Raw genomic sequence first — 23,754 nt, forward strand, 5'->3', positions numbered from 1 at the left:
TAATTAAACTGTAAAATGAACCCATATGTGATATTATATTGCCTGATTATTTTATTTTTTAACGTAGTCTACATGCTCTTCTGGGGATATTACCCCACATTTACCATTCATTGATGTTCCCTTTGACATTGGTAATTGGCATTGTCATACCATAGTAATTCATGGGCAATTATGTTATTCTATCTGTGTCTATCTGTCTCTGCATCTGTCTGTGTGGGTATCTCTCTCTGCCGGTGTGTTTTTCTCTATATGCGTCTCTCGTGTGTCTCTTTGTGTGTGCCTCTCTCTGTGTGTGGATGTCTCTCGGTGTCTGTGTCTCTCTTTCCTTTTCTACGATGTGGTGTTGTATTTACATGCAAATTCTACCTCTAGCCCCGCCCACTTACCCTTGGGCTGAGCTTATCTCAAGCCAATATAACTTCGTGTTTCAGCAGCTTTCTCGCTATATTTTTTCACCTGATGATGGTTGCTTGTGTTGCGATCGAAACGTCGTGATCTATTATTTTTTTCTACCTACGTGACTTTACCGAAAGAACCAAAGAGTATTGTGGTTGTGATTTTGATAGTGATCGTTGTGGTGGAGGTGGTGATATTGATGGTGGTGTTAACGATAGCGGTTATTTTGGTGGTTGTAATGGTGGTATTGATGGTGGTAATGGTGGTTGACTATTACCCCTCTCGTGTCCTTACTTCCACCACCAGGTTTAAGAATCTGCCGGTGTCTGTGCTGGAGGTGGACGTCTGGATATTTGTGCGGTCTGGAGCGGTGGACAATAGACTCCTGCAGCTCAACCAGGTGGACGCACTGGGCAGGGAGCAAGATGGTGGTGGCCTTAGAGACCCACTTACTCCCACAGAGAGCCATAGACTCACTCAGAGAGAGCACTCACACAGAGAGCCAAAGTCTCACTGACACAGAGCCATAGACTGACTCACATGGAGACACATAGACTCACTCAAACAGAGAACCATTGATTAACCCACACAGAGAACCACAGAGTCACTCGCACAGACTCACACAGAGAGACATAGACTCACTGACGTAGAGGACTATATGCAGTACATCCTCGTCTTTTATGTAATGTGTTTCGCTTAGCGCACACCACACCCACTATAACTCGAGTAGCACATGACGGACTGCTCTTATGAGTGGTGTGGGTGTTGGCAGCGTTGTTCTGTATTGCTGGGAGCTGTTGCTGTACCGGTGCGCACTGTGTTACGTGGCGTGTCATCCTCTTCCTCAGCCTTTGTTCCAGCATCTGTGTGTAGTGTCATCTCACTCACTCCCTTATAGTTTTCACTCATCATATCTCCATTTCATGTCCTTTGTATGTATATTGATGAATGTAACATTTTTTTATTATTATTTGGCTGCTATAAATTTCCACGTCATAAGCTACTTCATTCATCTATAATTTGTGGCCAATTCACTTCTGAAATAGAAGCTAATAGCTTAGAGGGCTTTACTAGGTAAGATAAAAATAGTTTATTTTTATTTTTTTGTGATTTGCTTACCTTTCCTATACTTTTCACTTCGATTGTGTTTTTGCATCGTTTGTTCTTGTAACTTTCTGTACCACCCCAACTGGGAATCTGTGAAAAAGGGCTTTTTAGATTCCTCCAGTATAAATAAAGATTATAATATAGATCTTCTACATATACACAACACATTTAAAATAAACATAGAAAACAGTGTACTGTACTCTCAATTAAAAATAATAATAAAAGTTATATTGTGCTAAAACGGAGTCTCCCCCTTTACCGTTTTTCCTTGTAGAAAAGTTTTCTGCTTGACGTAAAATAGCTTTAAGCAGCAATTTTCGACAACGCAACCCCCGCGTTAAGCAAGGATATGTTGTACTCACTTACACAGAGAGACATAGACTCCAACTTGATTTGGCACTTTCGTGACTGCAGGAATTACTCTTTGGTTATTTCGGTAAAGTCACGTAGACATAGACTCGCACAGAAAGCCATAAACTCACTCGAACAGAGAGACTTGGAGTCAATCACACAGAGCCATCGACTCATTCAAACACAGATGATGATAACAGATACCCATGAACTCACATTGAGACCCATGGACTCACACAGAGACCAGTAAACTTACCAGACCCGTAGACTCACAGAGACGCATAGACTTACAGAGAGGTATAGACTTACACAGAGACCCATAGACTTACAGAGAGGTAAAGACTTACACAGAGACCCATAGACTGGTGAACGAGATTTGAACTCGGATCACCAGATTTGTACCACAGCACATTCGCCGATACACTACCGTTCACCTTACACACTCACACACGCACTCACATGCTCACTCATTCACGCAACCAGACGCTCACTTACACATTCAATCAATCACTCAATCACTCACACACTCGCGTTTTATTGCATGTAGCAATATCTTCAGGAGCTAAATGTCAATTATTGAGGTCTGTTAAGATAAGCGAGTGTGTGGGTGTGTGGATGACATAGCAATAGTGGGTGAGTAGGTGAGTGAAGAGGTGAGCTCAGTAGCATGTGGCAGGTCTTCCCCAGGACAAGGCGGGTCATATTTAGGGTGTGTAACATGTTGATTGACTGGGTTGAGTGTTGTGTTTGTGAGCGAGTAGGTGAGCTCACTCGAATGTCGCAGGTCTCGCCCAGCGTTTTCCAATCAAAGATTAAACAGATGAATGAGTGGTGGGATTTTTGTTATTGTTTTCAGGTGAGCAGCACCACCTTAACACAAATATCTGTATTACACCTTCATCCATGTAATAGCTGTGTCCGTCTTACACCTCCATTTTCTTAGAAGCCTCTGGATTTGACATAGGGCATCTTTTTCTGTGTGTGTGTCTGTGTGACCCAGTCCTGAACCTTCCCTCGGTCGACTCACCCTCTAAAGAGTACCTGGTGCAGTGTCTATAATAAACATCAGCAATTTGGAGAGACAAAGGTGGCCGCGTGCATGGTGTTGGCCACATCACATTCCCACAGCGAATTTTGTCGAACCATCGAACAAAGGCGGTCGCTGCATCGCACTTTCAGAAGCGCTTCTGCGGCCGTCTCGAACGCTCTTCCTTCTGATATTAGAAGCCACTGGAGCTGTGCACTTTTACATCTAGATTGAAAACTCATTTCTTTAGAATTACTTTTTGTGCTTACTTTGTTGCCCTTCCCCTGCACCTCCGATTAGCACGGTTGGCTACGTACCGTGCAAAAGAAGTTCAACATACAAAATACATACCACCCCCTCGTGTGTTCCACAGCACAAGGCTCCACAACTTGCCCTAACATGTCTATTGAGGCTACTTTGGTGACCTGTGTGTGTGTGCATAATTAATTATCATTATTTTATTAAATGGCCTTCATCAACAAAGGACACGAGTCCATTGAGGGACGGGGACAGCGTGGGACCCTTCGTGGAGCCGATTCTCGCAATGGCGGAGGAAGAGTTGGAGGGATGCAGCAGAGGAGGGGGTGGCACCGCACGATGTTCGTGCTGAGAGTGAACGTGGCACTGGGGGAGGCTCCAGAGTTGGGCCTCTTCAGGGCGACTGGCGATAGAGTGGAGAAGTCGAGGTGAGAGTGACTCGGGGAATGGGGGTGAGGTGAGTGGAGGGGTGACTCGGGGAGTGAGATTAGTGGAGGGGTGACTAGGGGAGTGGACGTGCACCTGATTATGCACGAATGTGAATGGACTGCCCATGCATTCATCATCATTATGGGCATCATCACCAGTGGTAAATCCACTGTTTGATGAAGGCCTCCCCAAACCAACGTCACTTCTCGTGACGCCTGCGCTGTGACAATCGGCCCCAGCACCTCCTGTGCATGAGCTTCCCACCTCCTCCTCCCCTCCAAGTTACTCTTGATCATCAGCCATCGTCACTTCCAGAAACGTTTTCATCTGCGTGTTGCTCTTTCCTTCTCATCATGGTCAACATGAGGAGGGATCTTACCTCTGTGTATGTTCTCTCATCTGCGCGTTCCTCTGTCTTGGTGTGATTTCGAGCACGCGTCTCTGCATGCTTCTCTGCGCAGGGTTTGTTCTGTACGTGTTTTTTGAGCTGGTGGCCGCGTCTGAACCGTGTCGTGTCCGTCAGGATGCCACTCAATATAAAACAAATGGAAGGAGTGAAATTATCTTGGGACCACAGCCTTGTCTCAATTCTTCACCCCTGGTGTACAAGTCAGCAGCTGGGACCATCACTGCTATCCATTAACATGTACGGGCTGCTAAGGATTATCTTCATCTCTGGGTCTCTACCTCTAAATGATGACTCTGAGTATTGACCGCAGTGCATTTCTCAGCTCTATCGAGTACCCGGTAAGATCGAGAAACTCTCAGCTCACACGGTGGCTTCGGGTGATCAGCCAATGAATACATCAGGATGTGCACCGTCATGAATAACAAACGTGCATTGCGGAAGGTGCCGACTGACTGCCATGCTGCATACTGCTGTATAAATAACCCACCCACACATGCACAAGCCTGTGTGGGTATGCGTATTATCCGGTAATTGTATAGTGTTTCGCGTATTGCGCTATGAACTTGGCAACACCAGTACCGATGAACTAAAGTGGTTTTGGGCTAACCCGAGGTCGACTCAGCCTCCAATGAGTACCTGGTGCGGTGTGTAAACATCACTACTCAGGAGATAAAGGCGGCCAGGCATGGTGCTGGCCACCCTCCCCATTGTGTACCATGCTGGCTTTCATAGTTGCTCGCTAAAAGCACTTGCCTCAAGAGTCCGTTGAGGTTATACAGACAACCTTTGTGTTTGTGTTTAATGTTTTAATTGGTAGCGGTGTAATTTTAAATGTAAAAATTTTTCATGGCCGACTTGCACTTTGGCCACTTCCAGACCCAACAAATAAATCTGTTCCTTTTCTTGGTGGCGGTGGGTGACGGTGGTGGCGGTGGTGGCTTTGGTGTATATTTATAGAGTGCCTTCTCTCTTGACATAACAAGCACAAGGCAGTGACAGAATGGAATGATTTAGATGGCAGGGGTGTACAAAGTTTGAGGAATAAGTGACAGCGATAGACAGTAATGGGATCGGAGAAGAGTAGGGACGAGAAGGAGTGGAGGCTTAAGGGGAGAGAAGAGGTAGAGAATGGGCAATGGAGAAGAGGTGGGGCTTTAAGGGAGGAATGGAAGAAGGTTAAGTAGAGGGACCATAAATGAGATTTGGCACAAAGAGGAGGGACAGAGATAGAAAATTGGGATCAAAGAGGACGAGAGAGGACATGGAAGGAGGTGAAAGAGGCAAAATTATGTAGGGCAAGTCCATGGAGAGGTTTAAAGACCAGCGACAGGTATTTTAAAAGACAGCGGTAGTGAACGAGAAGCCATTGGAGTTGAAGGAGGAGAGGCAAAGTGTGAGAATTAAAGGGGAGATTGAAAATAACTCGTGCAGAAGAATGTTTTATTTGGTGGAGGGGAATGAGGGCAGATGCAGGGAAATCAAGAAGAAAATTACATTTGTAATTAGAGGTAGCTCTGTTATATCCACTTCTGTGGGTGACTGTCTAATACATATGTGGTTCATAAAGCAGTGCGCCAACCACAAATAACTCTGCCCGCGTGTGATTTTTTCTCACAATTTAAAGGATTTCAACTCCACGGCAGTGCGTACAGCTGTAGACCCCTAAGTCGTATGCGCTGTGCAACTTTTAGGCCTTGTAAATATTCCCACACACAGATCTTATTAATGCGATGTTTTTTTCAATTGTAGAGGATTATCATCGTTAAAATGTTTACTCAGGCACGTGTATTTGCATAAACACGATTTGATCAAGACTTGTCACACTAGACTTTCGCGACTACAAAGTAGAGAAGTAATGCATGGTGCTGTTTTTGTTTTATTTTAATTACTTAGATTCGCTCGGGGAGGGTACTTGCGGAGTGTTTTTGTATCTGAACGTGTAAACGTGACTTTACCGTAAAAAAACAAGTATACTATTTTCACTGATACCATTGTGAAATCTATTGTTTCCAGCCTGCATAATTTATATTTGTTGTGATTGGTTTTATCATCATTTACAGATTTGATTACTGTTACCTTTAGACAACTGTCTATGGGGTCACCATAGTGTAAAGGTCATCTCCATATATGGGGCTGCCAGAGGCATATGGCAAGAGAAATTATCGATTACCGTCCTGCACTAATGAGTCCTAATTAGACGAAACCGGTCCACAGTTGTCTTTGTCTCACTGCTGCCTGTTGCTGGGACGGCCACGTGTTCTCAACGCTTTGAGTCTGTGGTCTAAACCAGGGGTCCCCAACCCCCGGGCCGCGGACTGGTACCGGTCCGTGGCCTGTTAGGAACCGGGCCGCACAGCAGGAGGCGAGCGATGGGTGAGCGAGCGAAGCTTCATCTGTATTTACAGCCGCTCCCCATCGCTTGCATTGCCGTCTGAAATCCGCCTCCTGTCAGATCAGCGGCGGCATTAGATTCTCATAGGAGCGCGAACCCTACTGTCAACTGCGCATGCCAGGGATCTAGGTTGCACGCTCCTTATGAGAAGTCGGAATCCGTCACTTATTATAGTCTGCGCGTGGCCTGCCCATTATTGTATTTACCACTTCCGTCCGCGCCTCTCTCCCGCACTGCGCACTTGTCTCAGTCACAGTTTTGGTATAAAGCCCACAAGCTAACCCTCGCCAAAATGAGCAAAAAAAAAACGTCGCTGGAGAGCTTCTTTGAAAAGGGGGAAAGGCCCAATGATGACCCCCCCCCCCCCCCAGTCCGTGAAAAAATTGCCTTCCACGAAATTGGTCCCTGGTGCCAAAAAGGTTGGGGACCGCCGGTCTAAACGACAACTTGGTCACAAATTCAGTTTTTCTGAGCTGTTGGTCTAGATAAGTTGGAGAGGGTGGGTGCATGCATGCTGCACACCTATGTATGGTTTTTCATCTAAGATGACTCCCTGTCCCTTCAAATGCCGTGAATCCTACACGTGGAGGGTGATGGTGGTAACGATGGTGTGGGTGGTGACGTTGGTTACGGTGGTAATGATGGTGAAAGTGGTGACGGTGGTAACAATGGTGTGGGTGGTGATGATAGTGACGGTGGTGACGATGGTGACGGTGGTGATGGTGGTGACGGTGGTGACAGCGCTGACACTGGGACGCCTGCACGGCGCGACTGCCTCTCAAGGGCAAAGCTGGGCCACGTGGTTTGCGAGGAATGCAATCCCCTTTGCACTTCTAAAGGGCACCCCCAGTGGCAACTTTTTTTTAACAATAAGAGGGCGACTCAGCATTTCACCTGCAAGCGGCTTTGCTCTGTACGTAGGGGTGCTGATTGCTCGATGTAAAATACAATTGAGTAATGTCCGATTATCACGGTTGGCTAAGCACGGTGCAACAGAAGGTCGACATACATACAAGGATCTTATTGCAGCCTCGTAATTTAATAACACACTGATCCACATTCGCGCACTTAGCCACAAACACACGCGCAGTTGAGCACACCCACAGCTAGACGATAACGCGTGCTTCTCTCGTTATCTGCTGTCATCTGGCTCTCGTGATCGCCGACCTTGCCTCGCCACAGCTGCTGTGGAGTCGCCTTTGTGCAGAATATAAATTACAACGTAGAAACGCATACAGCCCCTGTCTACTGATCTATTTTATCATCTGTAAAACAAGTAATCCTGATTTGTTTACAGATGTTTTACTAACTAAAAGTCTATCCTCCCTTGAGCGGGTGAGTGAGCAGATGGGTGTGGGTGGGTGAGCGGATGAATGTGTGGATGGGTGAGCGGGTGAATGTGTGGATGGATGGGTGGGTGAGCAGGTGGGTGTGGGTGGGTGGTGAGTGGGTGGGTGGTGAGTGGGTGGATGAATGGGTGGGTGGTGAGTGGTTGGGTGGATGTGTGAGTGAGTGGGTGAGCGAATGGGTGAGTGGGTGGGTGGTTGAGCAGGTGGCAGGTGTGTGAGTGGGTGGGTGAGTGAGCAGGTGGGTGGTTGAGCACTTGGGTTGGTGAGCGGGTATGGTTGGTGAGTGGGTGGGCGGGTGGGCAGGAGGGTGGTGAGTGAGTGGGTAAGCGATTGGGTGAGTGGATGGGTGGGTAAGCAGATGGTGGGTGTGTGAGTAGGTGAATGAGTGAGTGAGCGGGTGGGTGGACGAGCGGGTGGGTGGGTGGATAAGCAGATGGCAGGTGTGTGAATGGGTGAGTGAGCGGGTAAGTGAGCGGGTGGGTGGGTGAGTGGGTGGGTAGGTGAGCGGGTGGGTTGGTGAGTGGATGGGCGGGTGAGTAGGTGGTTGGTGAGTGTGTGAATGAAGGAATGGGTGGATGGTGAGTGAGTGGTTGAGAGCGTGGGTGAGCGAGTGAGTGGGTGGACGAGTTGGTGGACGAGTGAGTGGTGAGCAAATCGGCGAGCGAGTTGGTGAACCGGTGGTGAGTGGGTGAGCGAGCAAGCGGGTAGGTGTATGAGTGGTGGATGGGTTAGGAGGTGAGCGGCTGGGTGAGCGAGTGGGTGAGCAGGCGGTTTGAGTGGGTGGGTGGTGAAGGGGTAGGTGAATTGCTGGATGGTGAATGGGTAACTGGCTGGTGGGTGAGTGGGAGGGTGAGTGAGTGGGTGAGCGGGTGGGCGAGTTGTGAGCGAGTGGCAGCGCTGCTCGTGAAGCTGTGAGTCTGTGTGAGTCTCTGTTTAAGCCTCCGTGTCTCTGTGCGAGTCTGTGAATCATGAGGTGAGTTTATTTGCGAGTCTTAGCGTGCGTCTTTGTGCGAGTTCACGAGTCTCCGTGTCTCTCTCAGGACCCCCTGGATGCGTTGAGGCAGCTCTGATCGCGTAACTGTGAATCTCTCAAGGCGGAGTTCTCCAGTGGAGAGTCTCGCGTCTTGTCCTGGACTCGCACCCAGGAGTCCTTCGCCCAGGAGCGCCTGGATCTGCTCCACTGCCAGGACCACTGCGTGCATCTCCACGGCAACCGCCGTAAGCAATCGCGGCAACCAACATCACCGCGATGGTCACCGTAGAGACCGCCATGATTATAGCAACTTCCATCGCCATAGCAGCAACCACCATCACCACAGTAATCACCGTAGTTACCACCATCACTGTCAGCAACCATAGCGTAGCAACCACAATCAGTCTAGCAACAACCACCATCACCACAGCCACCAATATGGCAACGACAACACAGCAATCACCATCAACATAGTTGCAATCACAGCATAGAAACCACATTCACTCTAGCAGCAAACCACCATCACTACAGCAATCATCGTAGTAACCACCGTCACCAAAGCAACCACCATAACTGGAACCCAATAGGAATGAGTCATTATGTTGATGATGTTGACGATGATGTTTTTGTTGCTGCAAGTTGCAAATCAACTTGTTTCCAAAGTCCGTGTCTCCGCGATCTCTCTCCCTGCTATACTAAGGTTTTTAATTTTTGCCCCCCTGATTCTGCTGAAGATTTCCTCTTCATACTTCCTCGTCTCCTTGTTCTCGAGTGCCTCCTCCTCTTCTCATTGTGTTCTGGATGTCCGTTTTAGTTTTAGTCGTAGGTTGCATAGTACCAACCACTGAGGCATGGACAGTCCTAAACATGGGATTGGAAACTGCAAAACAGGGAGTGGCTCTTCTTTTGAATAAAACAATGAATGCGGTGTGGGAAGCTGCGAATCTCAAGTAACGGTGGGCTCACCTCCCCATTATCGGGAGTCAGGTAATGGTGGCTTGGTCACAGGAAGATGCGCTTGAGAGTCTTCCACTCTGGTGGTGGGTGTCCATCTCGGACCCCATTAAAACCGACAGTGGCCTGGTTTCAGCCAGCTGATGAAAGTTGTAATAAATAATTTCATAATCACTTGCAGTTGGGGTTGGCATCGCCCCCCTCTCCTACTTATGGTTTAACCAGGCTGGATTGTGAGCTCACATCACGTGAGCTCTTCCGACGGGCAATGCTTGAGTTGACTGGGTCATCTAGCCAACATACCCAGCCACCACATGCTCAAGTAGCTTATGTTGGGGCAGATAGAGGGTTATAAACGGACATCACACAGGCTGGAAAAGAGATGGACTGATGCAGTAAAGGAGAATGTGGAGCCGAGTGTATTTGCTGAAGACGGCGCTCAGGGGAGAGCTGCATTTTGGGGACATGGGTGTTACGAGATAAGAAATAGGCTGAGCCATTGTCCCAAAGAGCACTTGACTCTAGAGCCTGTATGGCTATTAGGGGTTCTTTGTCTTAGCTTTTTGTGTGGAGGAGAGGGAAAGAGTGCTCCTAGCATAGAGAGAGAGAGAATTACAAATATAATGATAATAACAATGTTGTCCATCTATCTACGAAAACATCACCGGCATCCCAAGACTAATTTTTTAAGAAATTCCTGCCCTGGGACGGCTGACCATTTCCATGAAACAGGTGTTTGGCTTTGTGTGGGAGGGAACCAGAGTACCGGGAGAAACTCCACGTTGCACATGAGAGGATAACACTCACAGTTCTGCAACAGATGGAATTCACAGACCCGCTTGCTGTACTGTTGGATAAAGGCCTTCCTACATATTATCTGTAGTAATGCTTTCTTGCTATATTTCACCATTACGCCCATTATGGGTTGGTGAAGCGAGGGGGGCAGGACCGATTCTTCTGTCACTCGACTGATTTCAGGCCATGGGTTTCTAGTGCCGGTGCTCTAAGCACTGCAGCTGCTCCACCCGATATTCCTGTGCAACGTTGCACGTAAGATATTCTATCGCAATGGATTTTCCAGATGAAATATTTTCTGAAATGAAAAATGCAATGCAGGAAAAATAGAAAAACTGCCACGACACGGTGGGCAGGTGTGAGATAGAATGGATTAAAATGATCACGACTGAACACCCATCCCGAGCACACCGTAGTGGTGTTCACTTCATCTGGTGGCGAGATGTTAACGAACACCTTGTGAAAGGCCCAAGGCAGATCCCTGGGTTTGATCTTCCAAGAAGCTCATGGTCCACCCTAAACCGCATCCACTGCACATACCATGGCAGATGCAGATACCTGATGCACAAATGGAAAATTAAAAACTCTCCAGTGTTCAACTGTGGTCATCCAGAACAGACCAATCAACATACAATGAAGCAATGTCCGATCCACATGACAATGACACACTGCGCTACTCTTGACGTGGTTATCTGGCTTGACCACCTGAATGTGAAATTGTAGTTGTTACTCTGCATCTACATCAGCCATCTGAAAACAGAAGACAAAATGATAGGGGAGGGAGAGGTAGAGAATGGGAAATGGAGAAGCGGTGAGGCTTTAAGAGAGGAACAGAATGAGGTTAAGGAGGGGGACTACTTAATGTGCTGGGGAAGATTATTCCAGTGTAGGTGTGCAGGGAGAAGATTTGGACGCAGGGAGATGGAGGAACAGAGAATATTGGGAACGGAGAGGACGAGAGGGGACATGGAAGGAGATGAGAGGCAAGAGAAGGTGGGGCAAGGCCATAGAGAGATTTGAAGATGAGCATCAGACATTTGAAAAGACAATGGTCGTGAACGGGAAGCCAGTAAAGTTGATGGAGGAGAGGCAAAGTGTGAGAATAAATGGGAGATTGAAAATAACTTGTGGGAAGTCTTTTTTATTTGTTGGAGGGGAGTGAGGGCTGATGCTGGGAGACCAAGACGACGAGAATTGGTGGTCCAGACGGTTAAAAATGAGAAAATGAACTAGCAGTGGGATAATAGTGGGAGGTATTAGTGATATAGTGGACGTGGCAAGTTATTAATTTGGCGGATCTAAATGGTAGTGGGCTGGGTTAGTGGTGGAGTGGGGGCTACGACTGGAGTGGGCAAGGCTAGTGGTGAAGTGGGTTGGACTAATTGAGGAAGTGGGCGGGCCTCGTCGCGGAGTGTGCGGGTCTAGTCGGAAATGGGCATCTCTAGTGGTAGAGTGGCCGGGGCTAGTGGGGGAGTGGCTCTGTGTACGAGTCTGGACGTTTTCGTGAGTCTGTAGCTTTGAGTTGATATATGAGCCTCTTTGTGAGTGTGTTTGTCGAAGCGAGACTGTCTGTGTGCCTCTGTGCGAGTCTATACACATGGCCTGGCACAAGCGTCGTGGTGATGTCACCGCCACTTAGTGGCGAATGGCGGTTGTTATTGAGTCTATGCAACCCTGTACGTCTAGCTCAGTGGGAGTACATTTCGCTGTTTGTCTTTTTCTATCAACATGCGTCTTTATATATCAATGTGAGTGTGTGGATCTCTGTGAGTTTATGGGTCTGTCTGAAACTGAGTGTCAGTGGAAGGCATTTGACTGGTAAGCCCTGTGATATCCACTTTTGTGGGCCACTTTTTAACACAAATGCTTGCACTGCATCATGAGATATTCAAACAGATTATATTATTAGTCTCGTGACACCATTAGTAGGTCGATGAAAGTATTGGGTACAATATCAAAAATATGCAATAATATTGAAACCTTTAAATGGCAACGCCGCATGAGTAAACAGGAGAGTCCTCTTGTGAGTTACACCGAGTTTGTATTCTCCAGCACGTAGTCCATGCGAGAAGTTTAAATGCTTGACAAGCAAGAGAAGGAAGTGGAGTGAGCCATATGGAAATTTACTAAACCTCCTGCTCCAAAAGCTCAATGCGCTGAAACTGAGAGCGCAGGAGTGGGGGTCACTGGGAGTCTCTTCTCTGTTTCCGTGTTTCATCATCACCACCTACATCACGGCTACCCCCAGACACAAATACAACACAAATCCCCCATATACGGTACACACACACAAGGAAACCATACACAGATCCCTCATGTAGTCTACACAGGCTGTTGGGGAAAGTGCAGTTAGTGAGCACCTATTTAGGCTGACATGGCACACGAGGGTGTGGTGTGGCCAGTGCCATGCTCGGCCACCTTTGTCTCCGCACTGCTGATGTTTACACACTGCGATGGGTACTCGGTTAAGGCTGAATATACAAATACAAATCTACACCGAATAGCAGAATCTGAATATTTATACTGGAGTAATCCAATGAGTGGAGTCAAGACAGGACAGGAAGTTACAACAACCAATATAAATACGATAAGAGTGCAAACTATAGTAAAGGTGAACAAATCACTTAAAAAAATGGAAACAAAATAAACTCTGTTTTATCATACCAGGTAAGGCCCAGAGCTATTATCTTGTTTTTCAGAAGCGACCTGGCCACATATAATAGCTCGAGGAAGTGGATTACCACTTGAAAATGTATAGTAGCAAAATAATCTAAACGGATGTTTCTAAATGTGGAGGGAAAAACTGGAGGACCCAGAGAAAATCTCCATGTGTCCACGGAGAGAACTTGAACACTCCACATGTACAGCAGGTATCAGGGTCGGACCCCCAAACTCCTGCATACCAGCCGAGGAAGATAGCATCACACCACCGTGGCGTCACTTAATAATACATAATAGCATGCAAGTTCAAATTACATCAGATCCCAAGCTTTGGAAAGGCAGTAAAACAACAGCAAAACACATTTCCAGACCACACCGAGACAATGACAGTCTCCCAATAAAATTGTACATTTAAATTTAATTATTGATACATTTTCTGGGTTCTTTCGGTAAAGTCACGTAGAATGGAAATAAAAAAAATAAACATAAAACAATAAAATAAAATTCTCCCTCAACGTTTCGGCCACAACACAAGTAGCCTTCTTCAGGTGAAGAAACAGAACTGTCGGGACAACAGCGCTTCAATGAACACTGCTAAGCTTGGCAGCGTCTTTAGGAAAGCTACCCATATGGATGCTTACTTAAAACCGGATTCCCACCACCATCCATCCCAGAAGAATTCCCTCATCAAGACTCTATACCATAAAGCCCAATGCATTTCCGACCAGGAACACATTGCCAGTGAACGAGCACGTACACCAAGCTCTCAAGACTAATGGTTACTCCGACTACACAATCCACAAAGCCATCACTCCAACCAAGAAGAAGGATCCTCTTGAGGAGCCATTCAAAACCATCACCTTACCCTACATTGCGGGGGTCACAAAAAATATCTCCAAAATCCTGAATAAACACAAGATCCAGGTCCGATTCAACACAGTACATAAAATCCGTGATCTGGTTCCATCTGTAAAAGATGTGGTTCCAGACATACGGTACCCGGGCGTCTACTAAGTTGCCTCTGTGGTAGCAGCTACATTGGAGAAACCAAACGACATATCTCGGACCGCATTCGTGAACATAAAGCAGACTTGAAGCACGGTAGGACGAATACCTCAGCCGTGGCAGATCACTGTTATAATTCAGTGGGCTCACATGACATTGACTTCTCCAAGACGGAGGTTCTCTGCAAGCCATCCGGCTACCATGAGAGATTCGTTCATGAGGCCATCCACATATACAAACACAGACAATTTCAACCGAGAAGATGGATTTTGGCTTTGTAACCATTGGAAAGACGTTATAAACCATTTCGGTTCTTGATTGATTGTATTTTACGGTGACTTTCAGACCGCAGTCCATTCGCTCGCACTGCCTCTTAGTACCTTTCACACGACGGTCAATGGTATGGTTTTTAGCATGTTGTATAATAATAAATAGTATAACAGTGTAATGTTTAACATAATTCATAAGGCAATATATAGTATCGCAATTGTATAGTGAATATACAGCAGTGTTGTATACAGTAGGGTTGGTAGAATAATACATAGTGTAATATTACAAGTCTAATATTTTATAGTCTAAAGTATAGGGTAGTGTATAGTAATGCATTGTATAATTCAATGGTGGGGTTTGTCTATGGCAGTGTATATTACGGTGTATAGTCGTGTAATATATAAAAAAGTTTAATTGGAGGCATATTAATATAATGCATAATGTTAGAGCTTACATTGGGCTGTATATACGATATTATACAATGTAGTTTAGATTGGAAGGTTGTAATGTATAGTAGTCTAGTTTATAGCATAGTTGTAATGCAACACAGGATAGAGCAGCGCATCATGGCTGTTTCTCTTTCTCCCCCCTCCTCCGTTCCGAGCATAGTTGGACTCGTCCGTCTGAACAAAGCTTGTCGCTTTCCGTGGTGCTAACATTGAAAAGAAACCGCTACTTTTTTCGTCATAGAATTGTAATGTATAGTAACTCATTGCTAGTAGCTCAGCTGATTGGATAGTATATTGAGTTTATTGATGTTGATGTATACTCTTTGGTTCTATTTGGTAAAGTCACGTAGGTAAAAATAAAATAACAAAAATCACGACGTTTCGGCCACAACACAAGTGGCCTTCATCAGGTGAAGGGACCGGACTGTCCAGAGGACAGCATTGGAGTGAAGACAGCCAAGCCCAGGTCGCGTCCTTTAAGCTGTGTGGGAGGAAACAAAAGACGCCCTGACAAAGGAATTAGCATAAAATGATGTACTGGACCGGCAAGGTTGGGGGGGGGGGGGGGGGAATTTTACATAATGTTGGTGTTAAGGGAAATAAGCTGCTATTAAAGTTTGGGATACCACTACTTGAAAACATATACTGTACCATTGAAAATTAGTTTAATGTTTGGTTTGATTTAGAACATTTTTACAATGATTGCTTAATTTGAAACCATCCTCTCGGTTCAAATTGTGTCTGTGTTTGTAAATCTGAATTGCCTCGTGGACAAATCTCTGATTAAACAACGTGGGTTTGCAGAGAACCTTGGTATCGGAGAAAACAATATCGTGATCACCTACAGCGTTGTAACAGTGATCAGCTACGGCAGAAGAATTCGTTCTGCTGTGTTTCAAATCTGATTTGTGCTCGCGAATTCGGTCAGAGACATGTCGTTTCGTCTCCCCAATATAGCAGTCACCACAGGTGCAGCTCACAGCTTAAAGGACGCGACCTGGGCTTGGCTGTATTCACTCCAACGCTGTTCTCTGGACAGTACGGTCCCTTCACCTGATGAAAGCCACTTGTGTTGTAGCCGAAACGTCGTGATTTTTGTTATTTTATTTTTACCTACGTGACTTTACCGAATAGAACCAGAGTATGGATCCTTGCAGTCACGAAAGCTTCAAATCTAGAATATTGATGTAGTTTATATTTTAGTTTTTTTATCAGTTTACTATTTGGTATTCATTATACAGTGTAGTGCATACCCAGTTACTTTACGTTAATAGCTCAACTTATTGAAGAATATATTGAGTACATGTATTATATTGATGTAGTTTATTCTTAGTTCTTTCACATCGGCTTATTGTACGACAGTTGGGTAGTTGCAGTTCTTTAGCGTCAATATACTAAATGCCTCTGTTGATATGTAAACTCTGACTTTAACATAGCTACTTCCGTGACCAGTTACATGCTAATCTCCCAGTTACATGCTAATTTCTGACTTTAACACTCTGCTAATCCAACACATTAACACAGCTAGATCAATGATAAATTCTTCTGTTGATATGTAAACTCCTTTGTCAAGGCGCTCTGCTCCTCCCACCCAGCTTAAAAGACGCTGCCAAGCTTAGCAGTGTTCATTGAAGCGCTGTCGTCCTGACAGTTCTGTTTCTTCACCTGAAATAGGCTACTTGTGTTGTGGCCGAAACGTCGTGAGAATTTTATTTTATTATGTTTTATTTTTATTATTTTTTTTCCATTCTACGTGACTTTACCAAAAGAACCAAGAAGATGAATCCCTGCAGTCACAAAAGCTTTAAATCGAAATTTATTGATACATTGTTAAGCATTCCGAGGCTGTTGAAGTGCTGTTATTCGGTATATAGATATATGTTGACATAGAAATTTGAAATATCAGGTGTATTTTTTAACCTGTTTTTTTTACCTAGATAGCCTAATTTGCAAGTGTGACCTGACACCAAAAAATAAAACTAATAAATTAGAGCAATGAAGCAAAGAGAAATCAGAGCAAAAACAACTTTAATGCAAGAAATGAACATTCCACAATCATTAAATTTCGATTTAAAGCTTTCGTGACTGCAGGGATTCGTATTCTTGGTTATTTCGGGAAAATTCTCACGACGAAATGTCGTGAGAATGAAAGTTAAATTTTTATTATTTTATTATTTCCCTTCTACGTGACTTTACCGAAAGAACCAAGAATATGAAACAATCATTAATTAAACAAAATAAATCACGTTACAGTTGCAACACAAGCGCCCGTCTTCAGGTGACAATCGCGATAGCCGCGATGTCTGCTGCGAGCAGCACGATGTCTGCAGCAGACACACCAATTGAAAGTTAAAATACATACATTTTAAACAGACATAGGGTGACTATCGAAGTCATACGTAAAGTGGCTAGGATATGTGCATGTTGTGTGATACACACCTCTATGTACGCACCAGTGATGTGCGGTGAGGTCAATGGCTGGGGAGGCACTGGCTAGTGTCAGAGCCAGATTCACATAGAGGGCGTGGCCTCACGGAGGGGGGCGTGGCCTCACTGAGGGGTGCGTGTTAGACACGTCCCCCTCAGTTATAGCTGCCTCCTCTGGTGCTTTTTCATTGCAATTTCATGACGAGACCAGCGAGCCTAAATATATTTATACACATACGTGAAATAAGTTACCTCGAGTATGGAAGGCGAGGACATGAAATGAAGGGGTCTACAAACATTACACACACGAACATATGCACACACAATTTGTAAAGTAGTGAATGCGAGGTGTGCAAGTCTCACACTAGCTCTTTACATCTGTGCAGTCCAGGCTGAAGCCTCTTCATTTCCTCGGTGCCAATGCCGCAGTCAAACAGGTTGAGTGTCTCCACAGGTTCCTCTCGATGCAGCAGGATCGAGGTGATGGCAGCGCAGTCTGGCAGGGACAGCCTTGTGAATGACAGGTCTATCTCAGTCATGGACCGAGTGGCATCACTCATGGACTTGCAGTCGTGCAGCTCGTGCACACAGTGCAGGAGACTGATGAGCCTGTGTCTGTCAACATTCTGAGTCTCCATGCTGTGATTGAGCCACTCGATTATTTCCTTTTGAGAATCTGCAGATGGAGGATCCAAGATACCCTCAAAGAACATCCATGGAGTGCTTGATGCTAGTCCACAAAAAAACCTCTGAAACACATCAAACCTCCCATCTTTGCTGTCCTCAATAGCTTTGATTATGTCACTCACTGGCCGTGTTGAATGTGTCAAATGCATGGCTATTGCTGCAAAGAATTCCTGGATTGTTAAGTGTGAAAACGAATAACAACTCCCTTATTCTTAGTTCTTTCGGTAAAGTCACGTTGAAGGGAAACAACAAAATAATAAAACGTGACTTTACCGAAATAACTAAGAATATGAATTACTGCAGTCACGAAAGCTTTAAATCAAAACAACTCGCTTGTTTAATGCCCTCACATGTGAACACTTTGTTGATGAATGTACTTCCTAGTTCAGAAGAACTAACAACACACTCTTCTAGATCTTTTTGGCTGAACACCTGGATGTTTTGCTGAACCCCTTTCAGAGCCATATTTGCAAGAGACAATAAAATTTCCTTGGCTCCGTGGCTGCCACGTCCATGGTGTTCTATGAGCCCAAACACGTATTGTGTGAAGAGGTCGGTCATTGATTTGAGGATAATCTCAGAATGATCAGACTTTTGTAAATGTTCCTTCAGTGTAATGGCTGCTATATGACAGAATGAAGGGTTCTGGGACAATGTATTCACTGTTTCATTTTCCTGCAGGAGCTTGAGTACTCTTTCTGCTAGATTCCTACCTTTGTAAAAATTGCGTAAAAATTATATTTTATCCTCATGGGAAAACCCAGCAATTTCAACAGCTCGATCAACATTCACTCCACTCAGCTGCGCCATGGCAATAGGTCTGGTCGTTATCAAGACCGAGGCCTTGGGCAAGAGGTTTCCATTCACTAGTGCAGCAATGGTGCCTTCTACTGTTGCCGTCTTACGTGGATCAGTGCAAGCATTGGCATAGTGAAGGCACTTTCCAAACTCATCCAACCCATCCATAACAAAAAGGGTTCTCTCTTGGTTTGCGTAAACCTCATCCGCTTTTTTTCCCAAACATGAGTGCAGCACAGAAAACAGCTCTGCGAGTGACACCTCTCCAACATCATTTATCTCCCTGAACGTTATGAGCACGATGTGCTCAAAGCGTCGTGCAAACACTCTCTCACCTGACAGCAGGCTGTGCACAATGAATTTGCTCAACATGGTTTTACCGCTGCCTGGAGTCCCAACTACAATAACCAGTCGGGGGTGTGTTTCTTTTCCAATGAGATCAAAGATATTATTGTAAGTCATCCCTTCTCTCTGTGCTCTCTTCATCAGCTCCTTGTGCTGTTTGCCTCTCGCTAGTAACTCGTGCTGCTTGGTTTCTTGATGGCGGTAGTAGGGAACCAGAATTGGCTTCACCATTCTCTCCAGCAAAAATACTGCAGGTTCTCCAGGTCGTGCGTTGTAGTCTCGTGTTAATGATGTCAGCTTCAGCAAGAATTCTCTGTAATCATCACCAGAGATATCTAAATTAAACAAATCATTTAAAAAACAAATTAGTTTCATTTACACTAAAAAAACATTCCTATAACAGACAAATATGTTTAAAATAAACTACGTAAAAAAAAGCATATTTCATCATGGAAAATGTATTGCCATCATGTACATCACAAATTATTGTGTGGACATTTTCCCGATGTGTATTCTACATATCTCAACAAAAATTTACCACCACTTGTCTTGTTTGTTTTGCATGTGAAACAAGATAGTACCACCACATTTGAAATTACGATGTACATCAGCATAATCCCAACCTAATGCTATCAATTTGTGTCTAAAATGCACTGCTGCCTTGTCCTACAATTATTATTTTTTGTTGTTTAGGATGTTGAATTTTACTTTTTATATTTCACTGGTATTGGGGTTGTGTTTCCTTTTCCATTTCAAGCTGGCCTACATCACCTAGCAAGGGGGCTACACTGTGGTTGAGTGCAGTACACCAGTCACGGTCCTAGCAGCAGAGAAGATGAAGTGCTTTCACCTCCACAACAGCCACATGAATTACAGAATTCGTAGCATCCCACGTGTTGCATCGTAGGTTCACTTAAACTTCAAATAATCTGGTTACTGCATCATCAGCAAGCACTGTGGCATCCACTACATTGGGGAGTGTCGATTTCCAATAGCAAATTTGCTCAACAACTTCCATCTGCTTTCCAAGTAAACACTGAACCCAGAGGCGCACCACTTGGGCAATGTTGACCATAAGAACCGTGATACCTCTGTATCTGATGTTATTTTAATCTCTCGGGAATCATATATTCAGAGTCATTTAATCACGTCGACTTTTTTTCTAAATGAGAGGGATACAAATTTGACGTTTAATCTGGAGTGAATTATAACCAATCCAGTTTCAGTTTCATTTATTTTGTATAGCCCTGTGAGCCATTCGGCTCTTGAATCGGGTGCAACCGCAACAAATAAAAACAGGAAAAAGAAACATCTTAAAGTGACTACGCGCAAACAGAAAAATCGAGGAAAAAACAGCAAAGTCTTCCAGAAAAAGCACTGTATATCAATGCTGTGTGCAAAAATCCCAGTGGGATGCAAGTCAAACAATAACAACCATAAGACAATTTAGAGTAAAGTTATCAGTCTAACTCTGTACTACAACAAACAAATATGGCTAAACCAAAACGTTTTCGAAATCACCAAAAGAAAGCTATAAAAGCAATGGAACAGTGATCATAAGAACTGATTGAAATTTTACAATAAACGATATAAATAACATGTACTACCAAACTTTGCAGCCATAGCTGGCTGCATGAGTCACTCCATAACAGCAGGAGTATCAGTAGGAGTGTCAACATTTTTAAAGAACCAAAGAAGAAGAAGAGGATAGAGTAGGTTCCGTTTCATGAGTCAATGGCAATAAAAGGCTGGGTGTTCTTAGAAATAGCAGTGATAGCTAGTCAATATAAAAAAAAATTAGGAGTAAAAAATGTCCACAAAGGAGGAGACATTGTACTGAGAAGAGCAGATAGCCAAGGACGGAGCCATGTGGAACACCATAGAATGGGGGCTTCTGAACGGAAGGCAGTCATTGCTTGGAAAAAATAGGGCTCACTTTTAGAGGGTGAAGCAGAAGCAGTGGGGAAGTGTGTGAGAGATGCCTGCGTAGCAATGCCGATTCAAGAGGATGGAGTAGAAGCAGCTTCCATAATTTAAGAGAGGTGGTCATTCACCCTGCAGTTTCAACGACATGGCCTTGGTGGAATCCAGATTGTACCAAGTCATGGAGACCATGGCAGCAGATGGGTTTGCTGCCATGGCCAAACATCTTGGGCTTGACACTTGAAAGAGCTTCATAGCTCATTACATTCTTCCAGCTGAAATAAAATGTCTGTGTCTGAAGAGGTGAGAGAAAATCACCATGTTTAAGTCTTTTGCAAGGAAAATGAGGTGTAGGATAGGACAGAAATTCAGGAATGTTGGGGTCCAGTGTGGATGTAATGTTTTGATACTGACACACATTTCCATTATCCATCCATCCTTTCCTCCAAGTTGCTGATTCCTTGTACATACCCTGCTATGGAATGGAATATTAATGTCCTCCTTCTGAGAGGAATGTTGTCATGCAAGGGTGGTGCAGTTTGCTAATATTAAATGACAATTCATATAAGTTCAAAGCAATTATTTCACTTAAATTTGCCAGAGACATGCAAATGAATATGTGAAGTTTAGCATCACTCACGAGAAGCTGCTCCAGGGATGGATTTACCCGCAGTTCAGCTCAGATCGACACCCATCACGTTGAGCTGCTGCTCATGCTGTGATATCCACTGATCCATGAGAGGGATCTCGGATCTCAGCGGCACCAGCACGGCTTCAATGAATCTCATGCACACTTCTTCTCCCTTGCCGAGCACCAGGTCAACCAGGTGCCGTGTTCGCACAATGGGGTCATTCTCGTTTTTGAGGGACGCGTATTTGCCGTACAGGACTATCTCTGTTTGACAGGAATGGTCAAGCACTTCTGAAGACTTCGCCTGGAGGTATTCCTGCAGTTTCACTTTGTTGGTTCTAATAATCTCATATGCAGGATCATTTGATGCCATCACGACCAATGCATCGAGTCACCTGAGGAAAATGAAAACAAACCACGTGTCACCTGTAAGCATAGTCATGTAATTTTAGCCAGGTAAAAGAAATAATAATTATAAAAATAAAATGTTGCTACTAAATTCTAAGAGGTCTCGGTTAGGTACAATTGTGACTCTAGCTATTTGATCGTGAATACATTGGGTTATTTAAATTGTAATAAAAGCTTAAAATTGTTATTGGAATATATAGAAATACGTAAAATTGCATCGAAACACTTTAGGCATCTCAAAACACTCTTCAGTGCAAGCATTTGAACATTCACATGAACACAACACTACGATAAAAAAAGTAAAATGTAAACCTAATTCAAAACACCACACAGGTTTAGCAGATTAAGCAGCTGTGTGACACCACGTGCTCACTGCCTCGACCATCGTGATGCCACGCAGACGGCGAATTGCGCTGTAATGTGCAATGATGGAGATAGCGTCACCTCTAGTTGAGTGACGATTAGAGGGTGGGAGCCAGGTTTGATCTTGGGTAGTCCCTATGTAGTGGGCACTCCCATGCTCTCAATGTATGGGTAGAGGGTGCTCTGAGGTTGTCTAGAAGTGGTATGACGTCACATACCGCGTTCCCAGCAACGGCTGGCGGGGCCGTTTGTGAGGGGGCCGGGGGAGCTGACGGAGGGAGCCGACGGGGCCGGGGGGGGGGCGACGGAGCCGGGGGGCGACGGAGCCGGGGGGGGGGCGACGGAGCTGGGGGGGGGCAACGAAGCCGGGGGGGGCGACGGAGCCAGGGGGGGGGGCGTGGGCGACGGAGCTGGGGGGGGGCAATGGAGCCAGGGGGGGGCGATGGAGCCAGGGGGGGGCGATGGAGCCAGGGGGGGTTCGACGGAGCTGGGAGGGGGGGGCGACGGAGCCAGGGGGGGGGCCGACGGAGCTAGGAGGAGGGGGCGACGGAGCCGGGGGGGCGGGGGCCGGACGGAGCCAGGGGGGGCCGACGGAGCTGGGGGGGCGACGAAGCCGGGGGGGGGGGCGACGGAGCCGAGGGGGGGGGCGATGGAGCCGGGGGGCGGGGGGGGGGCGATGGCGCGAGCAGAGGGAGCCGACACTGACTTTCTCATACATTATGCACTGACTCACTCACACATCATGCACTGACTCGCTCATCATGCGCTGACTCGCTCATCAGGCGCTGACTCGCTCATCATGCGCTGACTCACTCACACATCATACACTCGCACAACCACTGACCCATTCACTCATCATACACAGGTTCACTCATCGTGTGCTGGCTCACTCGCACATCATACACTCACTCTGCCGCTGACTCACTCACACATCATACACTGACTCACTCATCATGCGCTGACTAACACGTCATACACTCACTCAACCTAATACTAACTCACTCATCATACGCTGACTCGCACATCATACACTCACTCAACCTAATACTGACTCAATCATCATATGCTGACTCGCACATCATACACTCACTCACGCTGCTGCTGACTCACTCACACATCATACACTGGGAGTGTCGTGCTGCCAGCTATGGCTGCAGGTTTTGTCGTACGTGTTATGTATATCGTTGTTAAATTTAAAATCACAGTTCTTATGATTACTGTTGTTACATTGTTTTTTTAGCTTTATTTTGGTCTGGTTGTGGTGTAATAGTTTTCTGCAATGTAGATTCATATTTTGTTTGTTGCGGTTGCACCCGACTTAAGAGCCGCATGGCTCACAGGGCTATA

The 23,754-nt window shown here is 45.5% G+C and overlaps 1 long non-coding RNA gene across 1 annotated transcript; it reads left to right on the forward strand.

Annotated features, from left to right (window-relative positions):
- The first annotated feature begins 712 nt into the window (after positions 1 to 712).
- Positions 713 to 2,940, forward strand: LOC142908450 (uncharacterized). Its single transcript, XR_012931785.1, has 2 exons — positions 713 to 796; positions 2,855 to 2,940. It is a non-coding gene; the product is annotated as an uncharacterized LOC142908450 (long non-coding RNA).
- The last annotated feature ends 20,814 nt before the right edge of the window (positions 2,941 to 23,754 follow it).

Source organism: Petromyzon marinus, assembly GCF_048934315.1.
Source record: "Petromyzon marinus isolate PM22_M1 ecotype Great Lakes invasive population chromosome 84 unlocalized genomic scaffold, UKy_Petmar_22M1.pri1.0 chr84_unloc.3, whole genome shotgun sequence".
Classification (NCBI taxonomy): domain Eukaryota; kingdom Metazoa; phylum Chordata; class Hyperoartia; order Petromyzontiformes; family Petromyzontidae; genus Petromyzon; species Petromyzon marinus.